General features: G+C 50.2%; 1 protein-coding gene and 1 long non-coding RNA gene across 2 annotated transcripts in view; one reads left to right on the top strand and one right to left on the bottom strand.

Moving 5' to 3' along the window:
* The window catches only part of LOC144167484 (uncharacterized), a 147,760-nt gene extending 145,919 nt beyond the window's left edge, over nt 1-1,841 (bottom strand). The window contains exon 1 of the long non-coding RNA XR_013322009.1: nt 1,617-1,841. This is a non-coding gene — a long non-coding RNA (uncharacterized LOC144167484). The remainder of the gene's footprint in view (nt 1-1,616) is intronic.
* Nucleotides 1-17,146, top strand: part of LOC144139907 (bone morphogenetic protein 1-like) — a 678,031-nt gene that overhangs the window by 225,363 nt on the left and 435,522 nt on the right. The gene's annotated exons all lie outside the window — the stretch shown is intronic.

The raw sequence follows: 17,146 nt of genomic DNA on the forward strand, positions 1-17,146 counted from the left end.
TCGACAATCTCATATTCTTCAACGTTCGTCCAAATTTGGAACTCGTGGGCCCGATTTCCTCTGCGTCTCACAAACCGCCACGGCGGCAGGGAATTGAGGCTACACCCTCGTGTTATGCATGAAGCGCCCGAGACAATGTACATGTTTCGTTTTCCCCGTGAAGGGAAACGTGGAAACGAGTGGCTTATTTCTTTTTTAAATAACTTCGTCAAGCAGAAGCAGTTACGCTTGGAGCAAGCTGTCGCAGGTGACAGCAATGGAAATTTATTGTGGCCCTATCATAGAGGAGCGGTACAAAGGGCACACAACTAGACGAGCTACCACCAATGCCGGGCATACATCCAGCGTCTCATCAACGACCCGGCGAGCGACGAGTCCCCGATTTTGCCACCGCCGGGTCCCATCCCCCCTTGGGAGGTCGAGCTTATCCGCACCCCCAAACCCATGTCGAGGGTCTGAAGGAAGGACCACCACAGAGAGGAGCGCGCCGCCGCCGCGGCGTGAGCCGACCTGCAAGAAGGTGCCATATTCCTGGACGCCGCCGTCGATGCGACCACCAACCGCGATACCGTTGCTTGTGCAGATGGACCAGCGCGCGCGAGGCGGACGTTTCAGTTTGACACCACGCCCAGCACAGTGCGATGCGAGCTGGAGGCGGTACTGCTGGCGGCGAACCACATCGAAGAGCGCTACCAGGCGGAGGAGCACCGGGGCCGGGCGTTTACCATATATGCTGACAGTGGACAGGTGGTGGCAAGACTCGGTGGAACTTCAGTCATCGGATCCACAAGCCACCTCATCAAGACGATTACGAAAAGACTTCGCACAACAAAATCCATTACCGTGCGGGTGGACTGGGTGCCGGGGCACGCGGGTGGCGTCGGGAACGAGGCCGCCCACGCGTGGGCGAGCGACGAAGCAAGTATCCGCTCCGACCCATTACACCCTGTTTCCCCAGCACGGCACGACCCAGACCCTGCGGACGACAGAGCCTCTGCCAAGCAAGAGAGCAGGGCGAAGCTGCGTGCCGCTACACCCCATGACCCACGACCACTTCCAGGAGGACTTCCCAGAGGGGCCCAAGTCTTGCTACACAAAATAAGAGCAGGGGCTGCTCTTACGGAGGACGTGCTCGCCAAGTGGCGGGCATACGTTCCCCGACGCTCAAGACACCTGAGAGAACCCCCCCAGAACTCCAGGGAGACTACCATCATGACCTGCTCCTCGTGTCACGCGCCAACAAAGCCGACAATGCAGCACATGCTGTGGGAGTGCTCGGGGCTCGCGGCGGAGAGAACAGCCCATCTTCCGCCGTACATCAAGGCCCTCCAGGAGTGGGCATCGCCTCCTCTGGACCGGCCTCCCCCAAGAGAGACTTATGTCCCTGTGGACTTTCGCTTGTACCACGGGGATACACAAGGGAATGTAGACGCTATCACCTTCTTTACCGCCTTCCCCATCCCTGACTAGACCTTGAGTCTCCCCTTCCGAATAAAGAATTATAATTGTAATAATAATTGTGGCCCTTTAAACTTACAAGAAAATAAGCAAATATCTACGCTTCCCGTTGCGTAAAATAACTCCGACAGGTCACAATAAAATCAGGGGCAGTTTACCTTTTTAACACGAAAGTGTTTTATGCCGGGGTCCACCAAGATCTAACTCACGGAAATGAAGTCGCCAGAACCGCGGCGGCGCCGGGATTCGTTCCACGAACTCTTCCGTCGTGACGGGAGGTACGAAAAGCCCTCTCGACTACGCTATGGGCAGACGCGTGAATAGGGCGACGAACGCACCTTATCTAGGAGAGGCGCCGAGGCGCCGACAGCTGGCGCCTTGCTTCCAGCGCCTACGTGTACAGGGGACGCGCAGCGTAAGCTGCGGAGAAGCCGACTTGCTGATGTCGCGCTCGTGTCGTGACGTGACGTGGTCCGCTGCAGCGTGTGTTCACCAGAAGATTCGATGATAACTCGTTTGGTTTAGTTCGCACGGACGGTTTGCGAGCGGCTGTGGTTTCAGTCGGATTTACGCAATGCTCCGACGCGTGCAATCCAGTGTCTAACGTTGATACGTCTAACGGTGCAATACCCTACGAAATATAAATAGCGACGTGCAAGTTCATACCGATGCACAATAAACATTCAACTGCTCCTGTGAAGGCACATTTCACTTTCGTGTTTTACCGGTTTCTATGGAAGAGGGAACAACCACATTTGTATTTTTTGTGAAAATGGTCGCGCACATGGAGTGCAATTAAGCGAACCAACCGAGCAAGCAGTGAGATGTCCAGCCAAGCCAGGGAGCAAGCGGTTGAGTAGTCTAGCGATCGAAGGCGCTCTCCCCACCGACAGGACGCGGGGCGGAACTGAAACGGCGCGAGAGTTGACTCCGGAGGGGCGTATTAGTTGCCCGCCTGTCTCGAGCGCAGTCAGCGGCGTTGAGATCAGTCCGTTGCTATCGAAGCATGTGCGACGCTCGGCCACTTGCTACTTCACACAAATTACGCCCCAAAATGATCTGCTTGCTCGCGAAACTTCCAGAATTTGTGTTTCGATAAATCAACGAGCACTCTTTCTAAAGCGTCAAAGCTACAAACCCCCTGGACTATTTAAAGGGCCAATGTAACACTTTTTTATACTTTCTGTTTTTAACTTTTAAGGTGCTTTCAGAAACATGGTAAATAAGCGCGCCCAGTCCTTGAATTAGGTAGTTGCAAAATGGCGTATATCCAAATATCACTGCTGTACACTTACAAACTCACTCAAAAGATTTTAGGTGACGCTTATATCTCTAGGGTTCATTAATTGTTTAAGTATGCGAAAGAAAACTCCGGAGGCTTCAGTTTTCTTTGAAGCTTGAGGCGTTCCATAGCGCGAAGTCTTCTATAGCGTGAAGCGGTGGAAAACGAACGTCCCGGTGGGTGTGCCGTTAGCACGCGACACCGCCAAAGTTGCACACCGCTTAAAACGTGATTTGCACTTCAAGCTTATACGTCCTAGCCCTTGAATATGCATCTTGAGTGGATTATCACTAAGCACCATTTTCAAGAGAAGCTTGAAATCTCTGGCTTGAACGTGCCATGTGGGTATGCTGAACGCCATACAATAAAGCCCGCGTTAAGGAGCTCTGATGGTGATGATGACCTTAATTCACGTTCGCAGGCCTGTGGGTAGGCCACGGGTGATTACCATTTTGTTAACGGGGAACAGAACCTTCGAATCTGCCTTTATTAGTTGGAACAGTACACCGCTCGAGCACCTTGTCCTGCCTTTGACTGGGCCGCATTGGTAGTCACCACTCACGCATGTCAAGCGCGCGTCTGGCAAGCATGGATGGGGTGAGAACTTTCTGTGTTTGCCTGTGCGCAGGTATCCAATGTCTTCCTTGTCGCAAAGCTTATTTACGTGCGTCAGGTACTGCACCGTGCGCGAGCTAGAGTGTATACACTGTGCGTAGAGTATTCGCGACCTTCGTGTGGGGGTCTCGATGGGGCGTGTACTCACGTCCATGCTTTCATTTTTGGGGCCGAATCAAATTAGATGTAACGCCAATCGCAGCTTGTATAGTTTCGCAACAAAGCTTGCAGCGTTCAGCTTGTCTGTTTTCTTCACGGGTAATTTTTAAAAAATGTTTCCCATGTGCCATGTCCGTGGATAGAAAGGAATTTTCAAGGACGAAACCCCTTAGGAGCTCGGGCTGTCGGCGTCTTCTGTCGTCTCATATAGTCACGGTACTAAAACACCAGGAAACTAGTTTTATAACGCCATGCGCTACAACGTTTCATTTCCATGCAGAAAAAAACGAGTACTAAAAGAACCCACCGGCTCACCCGTTTTGTGACGCCTCGCGTTACTTGTTAGCATACTTAGCATGCTCCGGCGTGTGACACGAAGACAACTTACGGCCATTCTGTACCTCATATAATTGCTTAAATCCGGTTCAACACAAGAGACGGCGCCACCGTATCAGCGAGCGAGCGATTGCTCCTCCCACCGGCGCTTCTCCGGCGCCCAATCAGCGCGCGCCGGGGGGTAAGAGAGAGGCTTGCAATTTCTGAATACACTTTTACAATGCATGCTTCGCCCTTCCCTAGGTTTCACGTTAGTGGACATGGCCCGGGAGTTTTTTTCCCAGTTGCCTGCACATGCATGTTATTGTTCTGGGTCGCCCCGCGCCCCTCGCCGGCTTAGGGGTGACCCAGTCCAACGCCGCCTGTATTAACATTGCCTGACGCGTCGCGCGCTTTTCAATGGGAAGGGTAGGGACGCTTACTTCAGGCACTGATCCGCTATGTGGCGCGTGCCGGCGGACATCTCGCCTTACGTCACTGCTCGCGAGTCGTGAACGCTGCACCCACTTCTACGACGTGTGTCTGTCAGCTTGCCTGTTAAGCTTCAAGGGCCGTTTTGCTTACATCTTAGCCGCGACGGGGCGCTAGTTCTGTGGCGCTCTGGGGGATCTCGTTCAACGTGTCGCTCGCTTCATACTTGCTGCATTTTTCCAAAAATAAAGACGGAGGCGGACCGAAATAGTGTAAGAACATACTGATCGTCGGGTAGACATATAGCTAACAGAAAAACGATATTTTCTGCTGAGGCAGCCATTATTTTACTGATATTTTTCTTTCTGGAGTATTTAGAGAAGAAAAACTTGCGTGCACGTTTTTTGTTCAGGCGCTCACTTCTACGATTACTTTCCAATAATATCACGTGCTTGTAAACTTCAGAAAATTATAGGAAACAAAAGGATAAGCAGCTGGGATCCCGCCACGCTGTCCGGGCGCTTCTACAGTACAGTCCTCAATTTTAGAAGTGCGTACGGATGCGGAGTGCCAACATCGGGGTCAAAACAATACCTAAATGTGGAGAGGATAGAGGTGGGATGCCCCACTCAGAAAATTTCAGGGCCTGTGATCCGAGTAGATAAGCGCGCAAAGCCGGCATCAGCCTGCGGCGGCGCAAGGGATTTTGCTTCGTGACAAAGGAAGTTTTATCAGTGACAGACCAAGACAGACAGGCATGGTGAAAAACAAGAAGGCGTAGGAGCGCCGCCTCGGGAACGCTAAACAAACTTTCCACTATTTTGCATAGTTTCCGAGAAGCGGCGCTGGCTGGCGGACACGAAAGCACGCTGGAAGGCTGCGGAGCGGGGAAGGGTAGGAGAGAGCAACAGGAGAGTGGCTGTTTGGCCATTTTTCGCTCACGCGTTAGGCAATGTTTATACAGGCGGCGTTGCCCAGTCGTTAGGTTGCCGGTTTCACGGCGTAAAGGTCCCGGGTTCGATTCCCGTAACCTCCCTAACCCCATTTTTTTCTTCAGTCGCGCACTCCCAACACCTGCTCGTGGGCTCCTTACCTCCTCACCGCTTTCCCTCGCATTTCATGGCCTAGCATTTGCCACTCTCTTCTTCGGCGATGATAATAGCTTTCTGTTAACGATCCGCACGGACTTAACTTAAGCTTAAACAGCTCCGCTGTTTAACATCACCGCACCACAACAGTTATAAACGATTGCATGAGCGGGTGTATCCACGCTGAATCGCAGCGCGACCAGTTGCAGCCGCAGCAATAGGCGGAATATCTAGAGCTGCTTGATACCGTGGTGGGATTGGCCTGGAGAAAGTGACGTCAGAACCCTTAGAGGCAGGCCTGAGAACGAAGTTTATCTGAAAAATACTGCCTGACCCCTCCTTCTTTTCCTCCTCCTTTTACTTCCGAAGGCGCATAGTGCGCATGAACGCAAGCAAGCCGTTGAATTTCGCGGCAAATCATTTGAGGGGACGAACGGCGCGCGCACGCACTCCTTCACGCACACACACACTGGAAACGTTCGGCAGTTCGCCAAAACAAGCTGTCGCTTTTAAGATCGATTACAACCCCGCGTCGGTGCCTCAGCAGAGCCTCGGACCTGTCAGACGCGGAAGTGCGAATCTCAATTTTCGCTTACTTGTTTGTGCGCCTTTTGCTCTCCACCGTTGCGCTTGCGGACCTGCATCCGGGCACCTCGGTGCTCCGCTTTCGTCTCTCCTTCACCAATCTCATCCCTTCCTCGCCTCCCTCGCGTCGCATAGAAACCGACGGCCTTGATTATTAAAAGCGCAAATGAACAACACCGGCAGCAACAACAAAGCGCGCGTAATCGCATTTCTTCCCTCTCGCGGCGACCCAACAGGCTAAGCTCGCGTATACCAAGTGTTCGCGCCATGTGCGCTAATGAAGCGAAGCGCTCGTCGCACTCCGGACGGCTCTCTACGCGCATTATGCATGCACCGGAACACGCGCGTACGCTTACTCGCCCGTGTGTGCACAAGAGACGTGTACCGGCGCGGCGGGAATAAAGCACGCAGCACCTCCGGCAGCACCTTTCCGGAGAGAGGGGCGGGGCGGTGAAGAGGGTCGCGCAAATGAGGCAACGAACCGTCGGAACACAAGCACAGACCCCGCATCTCTCCAATCCGTTCGTGTGGGCTCGCGCTGTGACAGAAAAAAAAAAAAAAAAAAGAAATCGCCACTATGGGCTCGTAGCACAGTCCTTTGGACTCTATAGCCCTTGCAGACCCTTTCTCTCAGCCATCTAACAGCCCTTTCTTCAATTTGTCTTGCAATTACCTTGCCCCGCGTACAGCCAATGGCAAACCATACGCATCCTTCTCTCCTTTCTGTTTGCTTTTTCCGTCAGGCGGTTTTGTCTTGGGCTGGTAGTGGTTTCTGTCTGCTGTTACTCTAATAGAATGAGGTTCATCCTTGCCTGATTGCGCATTTTGTTTTCGATTTCGGACGCGGAATATGCCCGCATTTCCGGGTGCAGCTCGCAAAACGAAAAAGCAATTAGAGAGGGCCACACTTAATGCGAGGCAAAAAATGCGGCTATACTTCACCTTTGGAGTGCCCAAAACATACAGCCAGAAGCACTAGAGCCGCTTACAGGCGTTCAACTGGACATTCATGCTCGCGCATTCACAACCCATAATAAGTGCTTAGGTGTCCCCGGATTTTCGTCAGTAGCGTGGTTAAACTTCAGTGCGGTCTAAAACCTCACGCTTTATGGTCTCAAAGCAAAACTTCCACGCGTACGCAGCGATGATCGCCGGTTCAGTGAGAGTTGCCAAAGAGGCGGCTATCACAAAGTTGCAATACTTGCGACAGTCTGTGTTGTTTTCGATTATTTAGATATATACGTCCTCTGATAGGGGTCCACGTAACGCCACTCATGCATTGGAGGCTTTTCGGTGCAAAACTAAGGATGCGGCGCAGAAAAGAAGTGCATGTATGCACGGTGGCATCCGCACACAAACTCGCGCGGAGCGGGATCTGGCGTTTTCCCATAGTAAGTGTTGGTTACCGCAAACTGGTTCGACCAAGTTCGGTCTCTGGAAACCCAGCGCGCCGACGCTAATCCGCTTTTGCCGCTCATCTTCTTTTGCTGCGCCGAGGAAGTCCCGGCACATCGTATACAATATGAGCGTAACAATGTGTAGAGCAGGCCGCCCGTGAGGATAGCATTTACCGCGGCTCCCGCATACGCCCGGCACCCACTCCTTACAACACGGCGGGAAGTGCTGCGTGCGTACGCCCGCTCATGGGGCCCTTCGAAGTGCCTGTGATCAGCCGGCCGTAATTTGCTGTTGGTAACCCGGCAATCGAAGTGAGCGGCCGAACCACTCACCGGCCCATTCCTTTGCACGGCGGCATCTGAGGAGGAAACCCTCAGCGGCTCCCTTTTCTTTCTGCGCCGCCGCTGGCGGCGAGAAAAGGGGGGCGTGAGCCGAGGCCCGTCTCCTGGTACCCTTGCTCTTCCTTCATTTTTGCCCCAGCTGGTGTTACTCGCAAAAGCCGCTGCAGCCGGCCATTGTTTTTCTCCGCCCATAGGGCATCTTTGGTTATATTTCTCGGCGTAGACGTTCCAGGGAGGAGGTGGCCGTCCGTCATTACGGCCGCACCTCGGGCTTCTTTCTGCACGTTTTCATGCGCTCGTTACCGCGTTCTTTTGCTTCCGTCAGCGACGAAGCTAACGCGGGGGGCAAGTGCAAAGGGGTGGCGGCATCGCCGAAGAGGCTGGAGGGTCAACCAGTGTTTACTGAGTGTTTATGCTTGCCGCAGTGCGACTACACTGTAGAGTTTCGCCGAGGCCGCGTGGGGTACCTGCGTTGTTATATTAGTATAGGCTGAACGAGTTGGGCCGCATCGCTCGTGCTTAAGCGCGGGCCGTCCACAAAGCCCAGAAAGAGAGATTGCGATCGAAGCCTTCTTCGGCACGTCTTCCACTCGGCGACGTGGAGGGCGAGAACAGGGCCGGAAGCATGATTGCACCTCTGGCACTGATGGCCGGTGGCGAAGGGATAATGCGTTGTGCGTGGTCTCCGTGTACACCCGCTGCAGCTCAGGCCCTCGGCGCGCGTGCGTACGTGCGCGCGGCGAGTGCCTGCAGGTATACACGTGCTCCAAGGCGTTGGTCCGTTCTCCAATACTTTGTCTCGGGCGTGATGGGGCGCGCTTTTACGCCTTGAAGGGCAAGAGGCGGCGCCCTGTTTGTTTTGATCGCCGCGCCTAGGAGGGTGTGGTGCCTCATCAAAAAATTACAGGGAAAGTGTGCGCTCTGGCCCCCGTCGCAGTTACGTGCAACGCTGGCGAAGCTGGTTTGTACGCGACGTCACCGGGTTCCTTTCCGAACCAGCGAGGCTCGAGGATCCGAGAGGACGTGGGTACTCCAATTCGTCCTGTCCTTAGCGCTCTCGCTGCTGTCAACGTCAGGGAATACGTATTGACGTTCGTCTCTATTCGGCCTGTCCTGTAGACAGAGCGGCGTGGCGAGGCATGAGCGAGGCAAGTAAGACAAGAACCGAGTAGTCAACGAAACGTGTTATTCAAACGCTCGAGCTAAAGGTGGGGCGATTTGGTCATTTTAAGTAGGATTAAGGTCTGTGACGGGTCGCTGAGAAAGGCGCTGACTCTTCGTTATTCTAGGCGAAATTGTCTTCCACCACTCCTATCTTAATCTGGGATACTTCAAGGAGCTCGATAACAAAAAAAAAAAAAAACCACGGAGGTGCACTGTTTAAGTACCAACATATGAGTGATAGAACCTATTAAAGATTGTCAATGTTAACACGGTGAAACATCGTTTCGTCGACGTTCGCAGCGTCGGGATTTCGGGGCTTCCACAGTATTTCAGACTGTTAGCGGTATATTTCAATGACTCCACAATCGAGCATGCTCGCACAATATGCGGACCCGTTCAATGCTTTGCGGTGTAGTAAATAAGTGATGGAATCATATCTGTTGAATCCAATAACGTGCCGCTGCGCCTTGTCTTCTGCTGCGGCAACAATTAAACGGATCATGGGCAGGTTAAAGTGGGATGAAAGTTAGGCTTTGTCAATAAATTCGCTTGCTGCGCTGCCTGCGGTGCTTATGTTCGTTTCGTCAATAAAGTAAGCACGTTTCCAGCGACTAACACTTAGTTCCCTCAACGCTCAAGACTCATATTAAAAGCTTTGGGCGCTGAAGAAACGATGTATAGTACGCCGTAGTGTAAGGCTAATGGTCAATTTAGACCACCCGCATATCCTTAACGTATCCAGAAAGCTCGCTCAGGCCGTATTTGCGTTTCTCTCCTCCAGCAGCAGAACAGCCGCAGCCTTGTGGTCAGCTGACTATCGCCTTTGCCACTGAGCCAGCGATGCATTGAACGCTTATCGTCGCTTGTGGCGATTCCTGTGATAAGCAACGGCACTCCTGGAGGATGCTCCTTGAGGAGCCCTTCAATTCACATTTGGGCTCTTTCATGTGCAGCACTTCAAGGCGTTCACGTTGCGACTCCGAAGGAGAGGTCTGGGCAACTGATAACGTATAGTAACGTAAATCAGGGCTGAGTGAAGATTAAGCGTACACAGCCAATGGTTCCCCCGATAAGCACTGGCAATTCTCGGCAGTATGCTCACACGGGTAGTCGACAACGAAACAGTTGCGTCATTCACTAGCACAGTCTGCGGCCAAGGGTGTCACTAGGAGAGCCGAGCGTGAACGACTTGACGGATGGCCGGGTGTTAACTTCAGCCTTTTTTTTTTGAACAGCTTTGTGATGATTGTCCGGTACCTCTCTTGTGTTGTATCTAGCTGACTTTGTTCGGTAAAAAAGTAAGTGTTAAAATGTGTTATCCCGTGTATGAATACACTCAGCGCCTGTCATCCCATTGTAAATATTTATTATTTTTTGAAAATGCTGTATTGAAACCATATTCCACATCAAAAGCTATGAGAAGGTATCCATTTAGCTCTCTCACCTCACTTTCTCTCCTACTGAACTCTTGAGAAGTGTTCATTCGGTCTCTCAGTTAAGCCTCAGTCCTGTTCACGGCTTCGGAAATTATGAAGCGCAATCGAAGTGACGTAGACAGCCCGGCGTGATTCCGCTCGATTAAGCGTCAACCTCGATGATATATGGATTCTCCTATGCTTTTTTATCATGGTGAATGTGATGGTAACGAGGATGTGGATTCCGTGACGCACTTACGAAGAGATAATTTTCCTGTGAGAGCCAGACAGGCGTTACATTAAACGTTAAAAGCTTCGAGATAAGATGAAAACATGCCATCTTATCTTTCCGGCCCGTGCATAAAGGGGAAAATGAACTACGAGAATGTAACGATAACAGATATGATGATTTGTCCGTACCTTTTCTTACGCGCTGCGTTAACGTGCGTAAAATATTGCTAAGGCGTAAATCGTACACGTTCTGTATAAGACACTATAGGTCAATGCGTCGATATTCCACTTGGAGAGAAAAGATGCTGCATTACCAGACTCTATTAATTTGCTTGCATATATGCGCCGGGCGGCACCAATAAAGGGACACTGTAGTGAATTTGTCAAGCTCCCGGTTTTGCTTGCACTGCGTAGACTGGCTCAAATCACCACACTTTTCATCATTTATCCGTTGGATAAGTCGGTAATTATTTTACAAAGCGGGAAAGAATAAAAAAATCACGCCATATCCACGGAATGAATGATGATAAGTGGGGCGAAGCTCGAGAGGGGGAGATCATCGGTAACCGTAACTCTCCCGTGAAAGTTCGCCCATTACATCATTAAGAAAGACGTGAGACTGTGTGCATACATTGTACAAATCAACTTTTATTTTGTTCTTTTATTTTGTTCTTGTTCGTTTGTTGTTTCGTTTCTTCGTTTGTTCTTTTCATTTCGTCGTTGTCATGACTGGATTGCAAGGTCCCTTCATTACGACGGCTTTATGATCTGTGAAATGAAGCGAGAGAGGTTCTTGTACTGGCTGCAATGGGAAGTTTGCAAACACTAAGTCTATACACGTTCCTCGGATCGTGGTAGGGTTCATATGGATACATCTGAGTGCGTATTTGAAAAGCCCGATCAACTCCCCCTCTGTTACCACTGTGGCGAGGCAGGACACATGTACCGTCGGTGTCCCTACAGGGAACTCGGGCTACGCGGCTTCGGAGTCAATGCTCCCAGGCCCAGACCTGGTGAAAGACCCCGCGCCATCGAGGACTACCCCGCACCTCCACCACAATTTGTCACGTAGGATGGGACACAACGGTAAAGAAAGAACTTTTATTTAGGGCGAACTTGTGCCCGAACAAGACGAGAGGAAACGAGCAAAGGTCCTTGCGTCTCGTTCGATCTCCGAGAACGACTGCCTGCGTTCGTGGCGTGATCTCTTGCGTGATCTCCCCCTCGCAGTGCACGTGCGCTCGCGCCTCCGTTGGCGAACACAGACAAGCTCGCGCTCCCGGTGCCGAGTTTGCGCTGCCGGTTGCAGCCGGTTCTTGCGCGTGCAACGCGGCCCACTTTGCGACATCTCCGAAAGCATGCGGCGGTCACGTACCACGAGACACAAGGGATGGACAGACCCATGGCTTTAGGAGCTTCGCCCCTAAAACTAGCATGCGTGGTCTGTGGCGGCCGCACCAACTAAAGGCTGCGATGACAGGAGGAGATGCACCTTGATTCGACGATGTCCAAGGTTTCGGTTTCGGTTTCGGTTAAGTTTCGGTTTCGGTTCTGTAAAACAACATGCTTGACATCCGACGGAATCGTTAGATGGGCATTCTAGATATCTCAGTAATCGTCGTACCACGCTTCTGCCATGTTGTCGGCTGTAAAATGCCTAACATAAGCTTCACAGCACGGCTTGGAATCGTAGCAATCACTAGCCGAGGCCTACGCATTGGATGAACGCCCTCCGCGTCACCGCAGACGCTCAAATGCCATGCGCTTTTCCCTCATATTCAGAGCTTGCCTCACTCATGCCTGTATCGTAAAAAGCGGGTATGCACCAGACCAGGGGTCTGCTGATTCTGGCCTGTGCCCACTGCCCGCAAGTAGTCGGAGCTTGTGGCAACAGCACGCCAACGAGAACAGATTTGACTGATTGTGGGGTTTAACGCGCCGACGCAACGCAGGCGATGAGGCGCGCCGTAGTGACGGACTCCGGATTAATTTTGACCACCTGGGGATCTTTAACGTGCGCCGAAATCTCGTACACACGGGCGTTTTTGCTTTTCGCCTCCACCAGAAAAGCGGCCGCCGCGGCCGGGAATCGAACCCGCGACTTCGTGCTCAGCATTGCAACGCCTTAGCCCCTGAGCCACCGCGGCGGGTCAACGAGAACTCGCTAGCGCGTCAGTGTCAGTATGTGCGCGTTCTGCGAACTCGCTCGAGGAGCAGGGAACGTCACGGCCCAAAAATGGTGAACTCAGCGTAGAAAACATCGGCCGCAAACGAAAAAATCAACTTACAAAAAAAAAAAAAGCATGTACCCTCAGGGATTCGAACTTGCGCCTTGCAAAACAATAACCGTAGCGCTTCAAACACTCGGCCACGTGCCAGCGGTGCCGAGGTAGGATATATAAGGTGTATAATGTATAACCAGTTTACCCTTTCATTTAGCTATAGCATTTCAAGGACCTTAGGTGACTATTTGTTGTATAGCGCTCGTGTAGTAAGCGTCCCCCAAACTTCCACAATATCTCACGTCTAGCAATTGCATTTCTTAGACGTAAAAGCGTTCGCAGATGTGTAGTCGTGCTGCTGACCGCTGTGCTTCTTCACCCAGCGCAAAAAAGTGCTTCCTGCTCCCTAGTTTTGCGCTGTACGGTAAAAGTTTCAGTTGATCTTATTTCCTTAGTGCGTGACTCTTCTCCCGCCTTCAAGTGGCCTTAGATTTTCTTACTAGCGTATACCAGTCAGCGAAGCGTCGCATGTGCACTTGTGCAGCGCTTGTGTGGAGCGACCCGGACTCGGAGCTTGATACAGTGCACAAACTAACAAAGTAAAGAAAGGCACATTCTTCCATTCACAAATGTGTTGTGGCTTAGTTTCAACTGAGCGAGCGAATTGCGACGACCCGTCGGCAGCCGGCGGACTAAACGCTGGGCCGACTGACTCTGTCGGAAGGACGGCGAGCCGTGCAGTAGCGCAGCCAATTTCCAGCTCATCTCCTCCTGACGTCACATGAAAACGCCACAGAAAATGGGCGAGGGTGCAGAAAGGAGGACAGCATTACCGATTTGATTTTTCTACTAAATAAATTCGCGTAAATGCGCTCAGAGTGGTCGAAACATGGCCTATGGACTCCGGACTACAATTTGCGCTAGTAATCCCGCAATGTTTACAAATCACTTCAGTGTCCCTTTATGGATGGCAGTGAAGAACTTCTTGTTGGGCTAGTTGGTGAATAGATGCCATGATTTGAAGTGCAACAAAAACACACGGACGAAGAACAGCTAGACGAGACAGGCGCCTGTCTCGTCTACACTGTTCTTTGTCCGTGTGTTTTCGTTGCGCTTCAAATCATGGCATAGATGTCAGTGTAGTTAAAAATAAAACAAAATTTATAATCGGAGTGCGTGGGAGAGTTTTACAATCTTGATAGTTCTAATTAGACGTCGGGGGTTAGGCTTACTCGCCATCTTGTATGAGAAAGGTTTTGGGTTTCACCTTCATTCAAAATATTTCCTTGGCAGCGCTCGTCCCTGCTCGGGCCTCGACGTGCCAGTATCGTGCGACTGATCCTTTACTCCTACGCCGTTAACTCGATAAATTCTATTAACCCGAAGGCTTTTCGAATCCGTAAACTATTCTTCTAGACGACCTTGTATTACTGGCTAATTTTGAAATTATTTTGATGTTTACTTCCTATAGCATGAAATCTCACCTGAGTACGTAATTTTTGAAAAAACCCGTCGCTAACGATATTGGTGCTCACTACCAAACTGCGATCGAAGCCCTTTCTGAGAAGTTATCGGCACAAAGCAAGTTGGTGAAAAAATGTTCACAAGTCCATGCAACGGCTCCAGGGCTTCAACTTTCAAGGACAGTTTCATTTGCGCCATTGTTATTCGCACGCGTATAGCTAACTCTTCCCTCCCCAACTGACCTATGGCTTTTAAAGGGACGCTGCAACACTTTGGATAAACGCTTTCACTATTTCCTTCGCGTCTGGAAGCACTGCGAAAGCTACAGTTATCGCCAGCACGGAGCGGCACTCCGTGATTTGCTCGTCGCACCAGATACGCCTTCCGTTTTTTCTTTGCTTTTGTGGCTTCATTTTTTAAGTTGCTATCGAAAAACCTCCATTGCTGCAACTGAAGGAAAACCGGCCAACAGCCGCTACTTGGCCTCAGTGACGTAATTCGGGCCGTCGAAGAACGTCAAGGCTGGGAAAGAGAGAAAAACCTTTTGAGCGAGTTTCGAAGTTATCTGATGGGCATAGAGCATTATTTTTGGCTGAGGTACTTTGCGACCCCCTAATTTAAGTACTGGGTGTGTTGGGTGACTACGTTCTGCAAGCACTTAAGATTTTAAAAAAAGTTGGAAGAATTGTTGCAGGGTCCCTTTAAAGCGAAGCTTTCTATGGCTCACTTGTGCCGTAGACCGCAACACCAAAACGCACTGCAGGAAAGCCAACTTTACCCTATGGGTTTCCACAAAGGGAGCATGATGATGATGATGATGATGATGATGATGATGATGAGGAAACGCGAAAAGGACTTCCAGGTTACTTCCTAGGATGAATTTGGATATAAGTGTCCGGAGCTAAGTGATCCTTACAAACAAAAGTTCATATCTTTCGGCGTTTTCGAAAATAATGCCTAATCATGCCTGTATGTTGAAGGAATACCTGGAGTCATTATGGGTCTTTCTATACAATGATCCTTTGTGGTTCTGTTGCAGTTAAAAAATGGGAGGGGGGGGGGACGCTTCTTCGAAGCGCTAAATCTTTCATTGTGCCCCTGGCAATTAAAATTTTTCTCATATTTCGGTCATCTCAAACCTCCACTTAACCTTAAGGTTCTTTTTTTTGACTTCAGCACTTTTATTCAACTCCAAAAATAAAACCCGCATATGGAACATAACAGGACGAATGTAAGAAGAGCCAGTTGGGACATTTGTACTATACAAATTAGTATTACTGTAAACATTGTTATTATAACGTTGCGTTTCTCAGTACGGAGCGCATAGATATTAGAGAGTTTTAGCTGACCGTTTTTGACGGTCCGCTCCGGTAGCGACGTCCCGCTCAGCGCAACCGGAGCCAATGCCGTTCGCGGCCAAGCACGCTACGCATGCGCAATGGCGCTCGCGCTTGCTATCGGAGCGGAACGGAGCGTGAAAAACGGTCAGCTAAAACTCCCTACTATCAAAGCATGTTGTAGGCATAGGAAGGTCGTTGCGTATTGGATGTCCACGTCATACGTGCGACGTTTATAAAAAGGTATACTTGCACGTGACAAAGGAAGGTTGAATTTAGTTTTTAATTACTTCGTAATGCCAGAAGAGCTGAGAAACAACAACTATACAACAACAAAATTTTTTTTTACGCTAGAGGAACTTCAAGAATCGGTTTCTTCCCCTAAAAGAACAATTCAGGAATGACGTAATTGCGCACTATGGTTTTTCTGACGAAAGTAGCTATGTGTACGGCCATTCATATGTTCTGATATAACTCCATGCGGATTTGGTCTTACGGTATTGATTATTTCGAGCATGGCTGAGGTGTTGCTTATAAATCTCGCAGGAGCATCTTCGCCACGTTCATCTTTAGAGAATAGTACGTATCCTGCAGTTCTAAAGCACAATCGTGCAAGACAGTTCCGTTCACTTCTCTCATTTAGCTCAGCCCGGAAATAAAACGACGCAGCAGGAGGGAAAGTTTGGCGAGTTAGTATTGCGACATGGCGAAGAAACAGCGCGGCAAAACGAAAAACGTAATGTAAAGAACCAGACACATGAGCGCTAACCAACAACTGGATCTTATTGAAAACAAACCGACATTTCTGCGTAAAATAACACCAAAACTGCACATGGGCTTTCATCAGTACCACATCAAACAGAGAAATCGATAAAAAGAAGAAAAACGATTACTCAAATAACAACAACGACGATCGTGGTAATTCTTACAACACTGCGAAATTTTCGCATGCGCAAAACTCCGTTTCGGATGCTTGTGCCTCGTTAGCGCCGCAGCTTTGAGATGTGGGGAAGTGAATCCATCCACAATGCGCATTTACAACCAGCCTTTCCAAACGAATAAAAAAAAAAAATGACCGGAAAGTACAGTAAAAGCTCGCCAATTCAAACTTCAATAATTCAAATTTATGGGTAATTTAAACGGAAGGATTTGGTCCGGCGAAGCCATGATCGAAGTCTATGTATAAAGACGCCCGTTAATTCGAGCCCAAGTATGCTCCGCCACGGCTAATTCGAAGCACTCGCCACTGCGGCGAAGCTGAGGCTTTCCGCTACATAAGTTTGTCAGAGCTAAAGGTGCGGCTTTAGGGACAGAAGGCAGGCCGCAATCACGGGATTCTTCAAACATCCAGTGTAGGCATGCCTCCCAATTGCAGCGTGCTGTTCTTATTGTTCACTTTCATTAGTTCGAACTTTTATTAATTGGAACTGAGATGGCGCCCCCTTGCGGTTCGAATTAACTAGCGTTTACTGTACTTCTTTATTCATTTCGCCGTTACCGGTACTTTTCGGCGTTAACTTAATACACGGGGTCCGACAGCAAGTTATTGTAGTCCACGAATATTTCAATTCCTAGCATTAGTTGGACACCGTGCGTGTAGGCCACTGGGCCGCATAATCAAGAACAACGATCGCTCATAG

Source organism: Haemaphysalis longicornis, unplaced genomic scaffold, assembly GCF_048455015.1.
Source record: "Haemaphysalis longicornis isolate Haplotype H1 unplaced genomic scaffold, Haemaphysalis longicornis Haplotype H1 scaffold_1, whole genome shotgun sequence".
NCBI classification, from domain to species: domain Eukaryota; kingdom Metazoa; phylum Arthropoda; class Arachnida; order Ixodida; family Ixodidae; genus Haemaphysalis; species Haemaphysalis longicornis.